Source organism: Bos taurus, chromosome 1 (genome assembly GCF_002263795.3).
Source record: "Bos taurus isolate L1 Dominette 01449 registration number 42190680 breed Hereford chromosome 1, ARS-UCD2.0, whole genome shotgun sequence".
NCBI classification, from domain to species: Eukaryota; Metazoa; Chordata; class Mammalia; order Artiodactyla; family Bovidae; genus Bos; species Bos taurus.
In genome coordinates, this window is record NC_037328.1 from 152,951,579 (window position 1) to 152,962,832 (window position 11,254).

At 43.0% G+C, this 11,254-nt stretch overlaps 1 non-coding gene across 1 annotated transcript; it reads left to right on the forward strand.

Annotated features, from left to right (window-relative positions):
• Positions 1-10,600: 10,600 nt before the first annotated feature.
• MIR2285AO-2 (microRNA mir-2285ao-2) lies at positions 10,601-10,662 on the forward strand. The gene has a single exon (NR_162256.1). It is a non-coding gene; the product is annotated as a microRNA mir-2285ao-2 (primary transcript).
• Positions 10,663-11,254: the final 592 nt, after the last annotated feature.

The following is an 11,254-nucleotide window of genomic DNA, read 5'->3' on the forward strand; positions in this document are numbered from 1 at the left end:
TTTCCCTACAATCGCCCTTTTCACCTGGTCTCATGCTGGGGCCCAGGAATGGAGCATGGAACCCAGGCTGAAGGCCATCAGAGTGGCTCGTTTCCCCTGGGTGCCGGCCAGGGACTCTAGTGCACAGGCCTTATGACAATTATTCTCCTTGTTTTGAGCCCTTTCTGGCTTCCAAACACTCAGGTATGTTTTGAATAGATACAATGACTGCAAATCTGGCCTTTGTATAAGTACAGAATACTGAGATGAATGTACTGTTATTTCTTTTAGCGTTCTTAACATTTACTTTGGTTTTTTGAACATCTTCAAAAGACTCATAAAGCTGTTCCTATCCCATGACTTAAGCATACACAATGGAGAAACAGCTCAGGAAAGGGATCTAAAATAATCCATACCCAATTTCAGGCTCATTTCTCAAACTATTTTGTGCAAGGTCTTATTCTGCCTTGGGACCTTAGCCATGACAACTGATGTTACTGATGCACAATTAAAGTAAAATAAAACATCATACCATTTATCCCACAATCAGCTTTTATGAGACTTGCATTGTCATAGACTCTTAAGGGAAAAAAAACAAAATGTGTGTCTGTGGAAAATTTTGTACAAAACTCTGTGTACCTGACTCAGTTGTGAAGTTCCCCCAGGCCTCATGGTTGAGAATTGTGGGTGAAATTAAACCCACTGATGGATTAAGTGCCTACACTTGGTTCATTGCCGAGTTGGTGAAGGGAGGTGGGATGCTGTCAGAAGCTGTCACATCAGGATGTGACAAGGAGGGAAGAAGCTGCCACTCACTCCGGTGGCAGAGATGTGCCGTGTGGGGAAGACGCCAGCCCTGGCAGCCTCACTGGGCCCTGTTCTCAGGGCCCCATTATATTACCCAGAGTGACACACGCGCTTCACAATTACAGCTTTGTGTCATTAGAAAAGTCTACAATTATGGCCACATGGCTTTTTTTTTTCTCCCAAGGCAGGAAAGTGCTTAATACATTTCAGGAAGCCTTACATTAAAGAATGGTTAGGTCTAGACATTTAAAATGACAAATTTGAATTATCTGGTAAGACCACTAATCTAGGTTTCCCAATTCCAACTAATAGGATAGAAAATTAAAAAGAAGAGTCCCAGCTTTTATTTCCAGTTGTGTTACTAATTAGCTATGTGGTCTGGGAGCCCGGTTTTCATATCTTTAAACTGGAAAGGCCTAGATTTACACTCTCTAGTATAGTGCTACATACAATTATTTAAATTTAAGTTAATTAAAAATAAATAAGATTTAAAATTCAGTTCCCCTTGGGACTTCCCTGGTGGTCCAGTGGTGAAGACTCTGCTCCCAGTGCAGGGGGCCCAGGTTCGATCCCTAGTCAAGAAACTGGATCCCACATGCCACAACCAAGAGTTCGTATGCCACGATTAAGAGTTTGCATGCTGGAACTGGAAGATCCCACATGCCACAACTAAAGATTCCACAGGTTACAACTAAGACCCAGTGCAACCAAATAAATAAAACGTTAAAAAAAATTGAGTACCCCAGACACATTAAAAGTGCACCATACTAGACAGTGCAAATCTAGGCCTTTCCAGTTTCAGTTCAGTTCAGTAGCTCAGTCGTGTCTAACTCTTTGCAATGGACTGCAGCACGCCAGGCTCCCTGTCCCTCACTATCTCCCAGAGCTTGCTCAAACTCATGTCCATTAAGTCGGTGATGCCATCCAACCATCTCATCCTCTGTCGCCCCTTCTCCTCCTGCCTTCAATCTTTCCCAGCATCAGGGTCTTTTCAAATGAGTCAGTTTTTTGCATCAGGTGGCCAAAGTATTGGAGTTTCAGCTTCAGCATCAGTCCTTCCAATGAATATTCAGAACTGATTTCCTTTAGGATGGACTGGTTTGATCTCCTTGCAGTCCAAGGGACTTTCTAGTTTAAAGGTATGAAAACCGAGCTCCCAGACCACATAGCTAGTTAATAGCACAACTGGAAATAAAAGCTGGGACTCCTCTTTTTAATTTTCTATCCTATTACACGAGTTGGGTGGCCCTGATATTGGAGAGTGCAGATGTAGAACATTTCCATCATCACTGAAAATTCTATTGGTCTGCCCTGCTTTAGATCCTGAAGGTAAAATATGTTTCACATCTTGTGCCCCTGCGTGTTGATGGATAATGATGATGGAAAATGTCCCAGGCTATCTGCTCAGGTTGTGAGCCATCTTGGCTCTGAGAACTGCTCCCTGGTCCACTGGACTGGGCACGGCATAGATGCTTTGAAAGCCGTCACTTCTTTTAGACTATGGCTGACCGGGCCAGCAGTGGTCACCTGATCCAAGTACAGTCCCTTGGACCCTCTCTCATGGGAATTTGGTGCTAAGATTCAGATATAGCCTCTAAACATGACTACGTTGAGTCTGAGTGACCACATGATCTCAAGCAGCTAGAAATGCAGAGAAAGCCTGACTGCAGACATAAAATAGTGAGGGAAGCATGCAAAAACCCAGACATCAAGGACTTTCAAGTTCCTGGTTGCTCAGGCCCAGCTGCATTCTTGCAGTTGAGTTTGGGGAGATATCTTTGTATGTTTGTATGAAATTCCTCTCTTTTTGGCTCCAGGGTGGCTCAAGTTGGTTTCCATTACCTGTAACTGAAGAATCTACTATCTAAACCAAGAGTTGTTTCTGAGAATTGAGAAGAACTCTAAAGCTCTATTCAGACACAAAAGAATAATGTAGTGATTGATTGACGATGTCTGCCATGGGTATGGATTGGGGAAGTGGAAGCATCTGTGCTAAATATTGGCCAACTCTGATGAGCTAATTTCTGGAAAGCTCTTCAGCTCTCAAATTCTTTTTGTTTCTCTGATGAATACTTATGGATTTTTCTTCTGATAACGCTGGATGAACAGCATATTTTTGCTTCACATCCTTATGTTTTCTGTTAACTGTTTCCATTGGTGAAATAAAGTTTAATGACACTTTACTACCTTAGAGAAATAATAAATTGGAGCTATTAAGCATCAAAGTCTCCAAGCTTTACATAAAATGTGAGCTCTAAATCCAATAAAATTTTAGCAAACTTTTATTGGATTTAGAAAAACATCTACTTCTGCTTCATTGACTATACTAAAGCCTTGGACTGTGTGGATCACAACAAATGGTGGAACATTCTTAAAGAGATGGGAATACCAGACCACCTTACCTGCCTCCTGAGAAACCTATATTCAGGTTAACAAGCAACAGTTAGAATCAGACATGGAACAACAGACTGGTTCAAAATTGGGAAAGGAGTACGTCAATGCTGCGTATTGTCACCCGGCTTATTTAACTTATGTGAGTACATCATGCAAAATGTTGGGCTAGATGCAACACAAGCTGGAATCAAGATTGCTAGGAGAAATACCAATAACCTCAGGTACACAGATGACACCACCCTTATGGCAGAAAGTGAAAAAGAAATAAAGAGCCTCTTGATGAAAGTGAAAGAGGAGAATAAAAAAGTTGGTTTAAAACTCAACATTCAGAAAACTAAGATCATGGCATTCAGTCCCATCACTTCATGGCAAATAGATGGGGAAACAATGGAAATAGTAAGAGGCTTTATTTGGCGGCGGGGGGGGGGGGGGGCTCCAAAATCACAGCAGATGGTGACTGCAGCCATGAAATTAAAAGACACTTGCTCCTTGGAAGAAAAGCTAAGGCAAACCTAGACAAACAAAAAGCTATTACAAAGCTTTAGAAAGGTTTGTGTATTAAAAAGCAGAGACATTACTTTGCCAACAAAGGTCTGTATAGAGAAAGCTGTGGCTTTTCTCTTAGTCATGTATGGACGTGATAACTGGACTATAAAGAAGGCTGAGCACTGAAGAATTTATGCTTTCAAACTGTGTGGTTGGAGGAGACTCTTGACAGTCCCCCAAGGAGATCAAACCAATCCATCCTAGAGGAAATAAATGCTGATTATTCATTGGAAGTACTGATGCTGAAGCTCCAATACTTTGGCCACCTGATGAGAAGAGCCAACTCATTGGAAAAGACCCTGATGCTGGGAAAGATTGAAGGCAGGAGGAGAAGGGGACAACAGAGGATGAGGTGGTTGGATGGCATCACCAACTCAATAGACATGAATTTGAGCAAGCTCCAGGAGATAGTGAGGGACAGGGAAGCGGGCATGCTGCTGTCCATGGGGTTGGAAAGAGTCAGACACAACTGAGTGATTGAACTGATTGAATTTTTATCAATGCCAGTCAAATTCCCTAAAATTTGTATCTTATGTGTTTTTTTTAAGTCACATTATGTAGCCACCATCACTCTGATACCAAACCCAGACAAAAACACTACCAAAAAGGAAATTACAGGCCCATGTCTTTGATGAATATAGATCTGAAAGTTCTCAACAAAGTATTAGCAAACTGAATCCAACAACATATAAAAAAGATCACACACCATAATCAAGTAGAATTCATTCCAGGGTCATAAGGATGGTTCAGCATATGTAAATTAATCAATATGATACACCACATTAACAAAAGACAAAAACCACAAGACCATCTCAATAGATGCAGAGAAAGCGTCTGGTAAAATTAAGCATCCTTTCATGATAAAAATCTCTTACCAAAGTGAGTATAGAGGGGCCATATCTCAGCATAATATGGGACAAACCCACAGCCAATATAATATTCAATAGTGAAAAGCTGAAAGCCTTCATGCTAAAATCTGGAACAAACTAAGGATACTCACTCTCACCACTTCTATTCAACATAGTATTGGAAGACCTAGCTGCAGCAATCACACAAGAAAAGGAAATAAAAGGTATCCAAATTGGAAGAAAAGAGGTAAAATTCTCATTAATGCAGATGGTGTTATGCTGTAAATATAAAACTTTAAAGATGCCACACAAAAAATACTAGAACTGGTAAGCAAATTCATCAAGGTAGCAGGATATAAGATTAACACACAGAAATGACTTGCATTTATTTACACTAACAATGAAATATCAGAAAGAGAATGTAAACAAACAATCCCTTTTAAAATTGCAGCAATAAATAAATAAAATATTTAGGAGTAAACCTCACCAAGGAGGTGAAAGACTTACATGCTGAGAACTAAAAAACATTACTAAAGCAAACTGAAGCTGATTCAAAGAAATGGAAAGATATCCCATGCTCTTGGATTGGATTAATTAATATCATTAAAATGACCATACTACCCAAAGCCGTCAACAGATTTAATGTGATCCCTATCAAATTGCCCATGACATTTTTCATAGAATTAGGATAAATAATCCTAAAGTTTATATATTATAAAACAATTTAAAAAGACCAGAACTGCCAAAGCAATCTTTTGGAAAAAGAACAAAGCAGAAGGCATAACCCTATCAGACTTTAGACAATACTCAAAGCTACAGTAATCAAAACAGTATGGTCTTGGCACAAACACAGACATATAGATCAATGGAACAAAACAGCGAGCCCAGAAATAAACCCACACAACTATGAACAATTAATCTTCAACAAAGGAGGCAAGAATATACAATGGAGAAAAGACAATCTCTTCAGCAAGTGGTGTTGGGAAAGTTGGACAGCAACATGTGAACCAGTGAAGTTAGAACATACCCTCACACCATACTCAAAAAGAAACTCAAAATGGCTTAAAGACTTAAATATAAGACATGACAACATAAAGCTCCTAGAAGAGAACATAGGCAGAACATTCTCTGATACAGATCATACCAGTGTTTTCTTTTGTTGACTGTGAAGGCTCCTCTATTCCTTCTAAGGGATTCTTGCCCACAATAGTAGATATAACGGTCATTTGACTTAAATTTGCCCATTCCTGTCCATTTTAGTTCACTGATTCCTAAAATGTCGATGTTCACTCTTGCCATCTCCTGTTTGACTGCACCCAATTTACCTCGATTCGTGGACCTAGCATTCCAGGTTCCTATGCAATATTGTTCTTTATAACCTTGAACTTTACTTTCAACACTAGATACAACCAAAACTGGGCATCGTTGCCACTATGGCTCATCCTCTTCCTTCTTCCTGTAGCTATTTCTCCACTCTTCCCCAGTTGTATACTGGACACCTACCTATCTAGGGGGGTTCATCTTTCAGTGTAATATTTTTTGCCTTCCATGCTGCTCATGGGACTTTCAAAGCAAGAATACTGAAGTGATCTGCCATTCTTTGTCCAGTGGGACATGTTTTGTCAGGCCCTAACTAGCAGAGACATGCCTTTCAGCCATTCATTGTAGCTGGATGACATGCCTGGTGCCCTGGTTGTCCCACTGCTGATCCTCTTTAAACATGTAAACCTTCACTGGCCATCAGATGTTGGTTGACCTGTGGCTGGGGGTTGAGGCAAAAGCCCTGTCTGAGTGGCTGGGAACGGGGTCCGAGGAAGGCTGGAGCCAATACTGGAGGCCCCTGGGAGTGGAGGGCACCCTGGCTTCACTGCTGCTGCTGGCCAGCCTGGAGCTGATTCGCCACCCAGGAGTTCACAACAAACTGTAGACTGTTCTTAAAGAGATGGGAATACCAGACCACATTACCTGTCTGTGAGAAACTTGTATGCAGGACAAGAAGCCACAGTTAGAGCCAGACATGGAACAACAGACTGGTTCAAAATTGGGAAGGGAGTACATCAAGGCTATATATTGTCACCCTGCTTACTTAACTTATATGCAGAGTACATCATACAAAATGCTGGGTTGGATGACTCACAAGCTGTGATCAGATTGCCAGGAGAAATATCAACAACCTCAGATATACAGATGACACCACTTTAATGGCAGAAAATGAAGAAGAAATAAGGAGCCTCTTGATGAAGGTGAAAGAGGAGAGTGAAAAAAGCTGGCTTAAAACTCAACATTCAAAAAAAGATCATGGCCTCTGGTCCTATCACTTCACAGCAAATAGATGTGGGAAAGTGGAAACTGTCAGATTTCATATTCTTGGGCTCCAAAATCAATGGGGATGGTGACTGTAGCCACAAAATTAAAAGATACTTGCTCTTTGGAAGAAAAGCTATGACAAACCTGGACAGCATATTAAAAAGCTGAGACATCAGTTTGCCAACAAAGGCCAGTATAGTCAAAGCTATGGTTTTTCCAGTAGTCACGTATGGATGTGAGAGTTGGATCATAATGAAGTCTGAGTGCCAAAGAATTTATGCTTTCAAACTGTTGTGTTGGAGAAGACTCTTGAGAGTTCCTTGACTGCAAGGAGATCAAACCAGTTGATCCTAAAGGAAATCAACCCTGAACATTCATTGGAAGGACTGATGCTGAAGCTGAAGCTCCAATACTTTGGCCACCTGATGAGAAGAGCTGATTCACTGGAAAAGACCCTGATGCTGGGAAAGACTGAGGACAAGAGGAAAAGGGGATGACAGAGGATGCGATGGTTGGATGGCATCACTGAGTCAGTGGGCATGAGTTTGAACAAGCTCAGGGAAATAGTGAAGGGCAGAGAAGCCTGGTGTGCTGCAGTCCATGGAGTTGCAGAGTCAGACATGACTTAGCAACTGAATAGCAACAACAATGTTTTCTTAGGCCAGTCTCCCAAGGCAATAGAAATAAAAGCAAAAATAAACAAATGGGACCTAATCACACTTACAAGCTTTTCTACAGCAAAGGAAACCATAACAAAGAAAAAGGACAGCTTACAGAATGGGAGAAGATATTTGCAAATGATGCAACTGACAAGAGCTGAATTTACAAAGTATTCAAACACGACAAAAAAACAAACAAGCCAATCAAAAAATGGGCAGAATACCTAAATATATATTTCTCCAAAGAAGGCATGCTACTGCTGCTAAGTCACTTCAGTCGTGTCCGACTCTGTAGGACCCCATAGACAGCAGCCCACCAGGCTCCCCTGTCCCTGGGATTCTCCAGGCAAGAACACTGGAGTAGGTTGCCATTTCCTTCTCCAATGCATGAAAGTGAAAAGTGAAAGTGAAGTCGCTCAGTCATGTCCGACTCTTAGCAACCCCATGGACTGCAGCCCACCAGGCTCCTCTGTCCGTGGGATTTTCCAGGCAAGAGTACTGGAGTGGGGTGCCATTGCCTTCTCCAAAGAAGGCATACAGATGGCCAAAAGGCACATGAAAAGATGTTCAACATTGCTAATTATGAGAGAAATGCAAATCAAAACTACAATGAGCTCCTACCTCACACTGGTCAGTATGGCCATCATTAACAAGTTTACAAATAACAAATGCTGGTGAGACTATAGAGAAAATGGAACCTTCCTACACTGTTGATGGGAATGTAAATTGGTGCAGCCATTATGGAAAACAGTTTGAAGGTTCCTCAAAAAACTAAAAATGGAGTTGCCATATGATCCACTAGTCTCATTTCTGGGCATATATTTTGAGAAAACTATAATTTAAAAGGTTTCATGCAGTCCAGTCTGCCAACAGGGGCATGATTTGCTACAGCCATGACATGGAAACAACCTAAATGTTCACTGACAGATGAATGAATAAATAAGATGTGGTGTGTGTGTGTGTATATATATATATATTACTCAGCCATAAAAAAATGAAGTAATGCCATTTGCAAGAACGTGTATGGGCCTAGAGATTATCATACTGAATGAGATGAGTCAGACAAAGACAAATACCATATGATATCACTTATATGTGGAATCTAAAATATGACATAAATCTTCCCTGAGGAGTGTATCTGGACCAGTAATCTTATGTTCTCTCCTCAATTTGTTGTGGGCTTCCCTGATAGCTCAGTTGGTAAAGAATCTGCCTGCAATGCAGGAGACCCCTGTTCAGTTCCTGGGTTGGGAAGATCCCCTGGAGAAGGAATAGGCTACCCACTCCAGTTTTCTTGGGCTTCCCTGGTGGCTCAGACCAGAGAATCTGCCTGCAATGCAGGAGACCTGGGTTCAATCCCTGGGTTGGGAAGATCCCCTGGAGAAGGGAAAGGCTACCCATTCCAGTATTCTGGCCTGGAGAATTCCATGGATGGTATAGTCCATGGGGTCACAAAGAGTCGTACATGACTGAGCGACTTTCACTTTCAATTTGTTGTATGATTTCTAGACTGTTCTCTGGAGAGTTTCATCGCTGGTCACCATAAATTCAGGAGAACCAGCCAGTAACCATTACTTGCCCTCCACCCAGATATAAATGAAACAGTTCTTTTATTTGTTTTATATATTGGGCTTCCCAAGAACATTGTCTTAGGCCAAACTTCCTGGAAGCAGAACCTGAGACAGTTTTAGATGCGTACAGGTTATTGAGGGGTTCCCTGGAAAGAAGCCTGTGAGGGAGTAAGGGGAGCAGGCCGTGATCTCAGGTGACTTCCAGCCTTGGCCTGATCCATGGGCACTCTAAAATGTAAGTTGCACTACAGAGTTGTTCTGCCTTGAAACTAGGGGACCAGGGTTTGTGCCCCTGCATCCATCAGTCATTGGCTGCTTGGGGTGAGAATGTGGGGGTGATGCATCTCAAAACTGTCTGGGTGGGACAGCTCATCCAACAGCAATTGTCCAAAGAGGGTACCCAGAGAAGGCCACAGGCAGATGTTTTCATCCACAGGACTTGCAGCAGGCAGGAAGCACTGCCTGGTGGAGACGGTTGGACACCATCAGCCTACGAAGACCCAAGTAGAGAAGACCAGGCCAGGACCAGAGCACTTTATCGCCGTCTGGTATTTTGGCCTCAAGCATCAGTATGGAATCACAGTGACCAGGGCTGGACCCTGAGAAGCCACAGGGGCTCCCATGCAAAGAGGCTCAGAGTCTAGAATCCTAATAGTTTGGGCATTCTCATTGGCCCTTTCTTCCTGGGCCGACATGCAGTCTCAGCCTTGTGCATCACACTTTTGGATGATTAAGAAAAGTGAGAAAAAGGAAAAGCAAAGAGACCAAATCCGCCCAAAGATATAAACCCTGATACTGTGGCTTCAGTTCAGTTCAGTTCAGCAAAGCCCTGTTCTTCCTTCACTCTCCTAAGGCAGATTTAGTTAAGTGCTTATGCTGGGCCCAGCACCGTGAAGGCAAATACCAAGGAGCAGTTCCAAGGCCATTGTGACTAAAAATAAACGCTGCTGTAGGGTATTTGGTGTCCACAAGCAAGGACGGGCCAAGAGAGGTGGGACTTGCGGAGAGTCTGGGTCAGTGGGGAGTGCTGAGAAGTATAGCGATAGCCCCCAGTGAGCCTACCAGGGACTCCAAGGAAAGAGCTGAGGTCAGTTTGGGGCACCAGCCAGGTGCCAGTGTCTAAGGAAGCAAGTTAAGGTCAGTGTTCAGAGCCTGGGCCAAGGAGAGGGAGTGGGCACAGAGGCACAGCAGGGCCAGGCGCTGGGTGAAGGAAGATGATAACATAGTTAGCACCTACCACTTTCAGGCACTTTGAGTACATTGGCTCAGACGGGAAAGCGTCTGTCTACAATGCGGGAGACCTGGGTTCGATCCCTGGGTTGGGAAGATCCCCTGGAGAAGGAAATGGCAATCCACCCCAGTACTCTTGCCTGGAAAATCCCATGGACAGAGGAGCCTGGTAGGCTACAGTCCATGGGGTCGCAAAGAGTTGGACACGACTTTCACTTTTAATCCTCACAATAACCTTGTGGGATAGGCATGGATTGGCCAAAAAGTTCATTTGGATTTTCCATAAGACGTTCTTGGGAAAACCCAGACGAACTTTTTGGCCAACCCAATGTGAGGCTCAGAAAGATGAAAACAGTGCTTCTCAAATTTTAATGAGCATATGAATCACCTGGGATTGTGCTAAAATACAGATTCTGCTTCAGTGTGTCTGGGGTGGACCCAAGGTTCTGCATTTCTAACCAGCTCCAGGTAATGCTGGTCCTGCTGGCCCACAGCCCATCCTTTGAGTTTCACGAGATTAACACCCTCACCACAAAGTCCATGCCTTTATTATTATGAAGGGAAGGTAAGGAATGAATGGCAGGAAAACAAAAGCATTCTAGTTTGAGTCTAGTCTTCCAAACAGAGTCATGGCCATGGACTCTGGACTATGGCTGTCCGCCCTCCTGGGTGTGGGCAGGCGTGGGCAGGGAGGTGTGCTGCCCTGAAGAGGGGAGTGGCCTTCTCTGGATGCTTGGAGGAGGGGGCCCTGACAGTTCTCGGAGATGACTTACTCATTTCAGTGCATCTGATCCGGTGTCCTTTAGACACTGCTCATGGCTGGTTTAATGATCAGTTAATTTGGATTAGATAATATGGTAGAAATTACTTTTCAGCAGCAACTTTCAAGTTGCTAGCCTCAGAAGGAAACAGA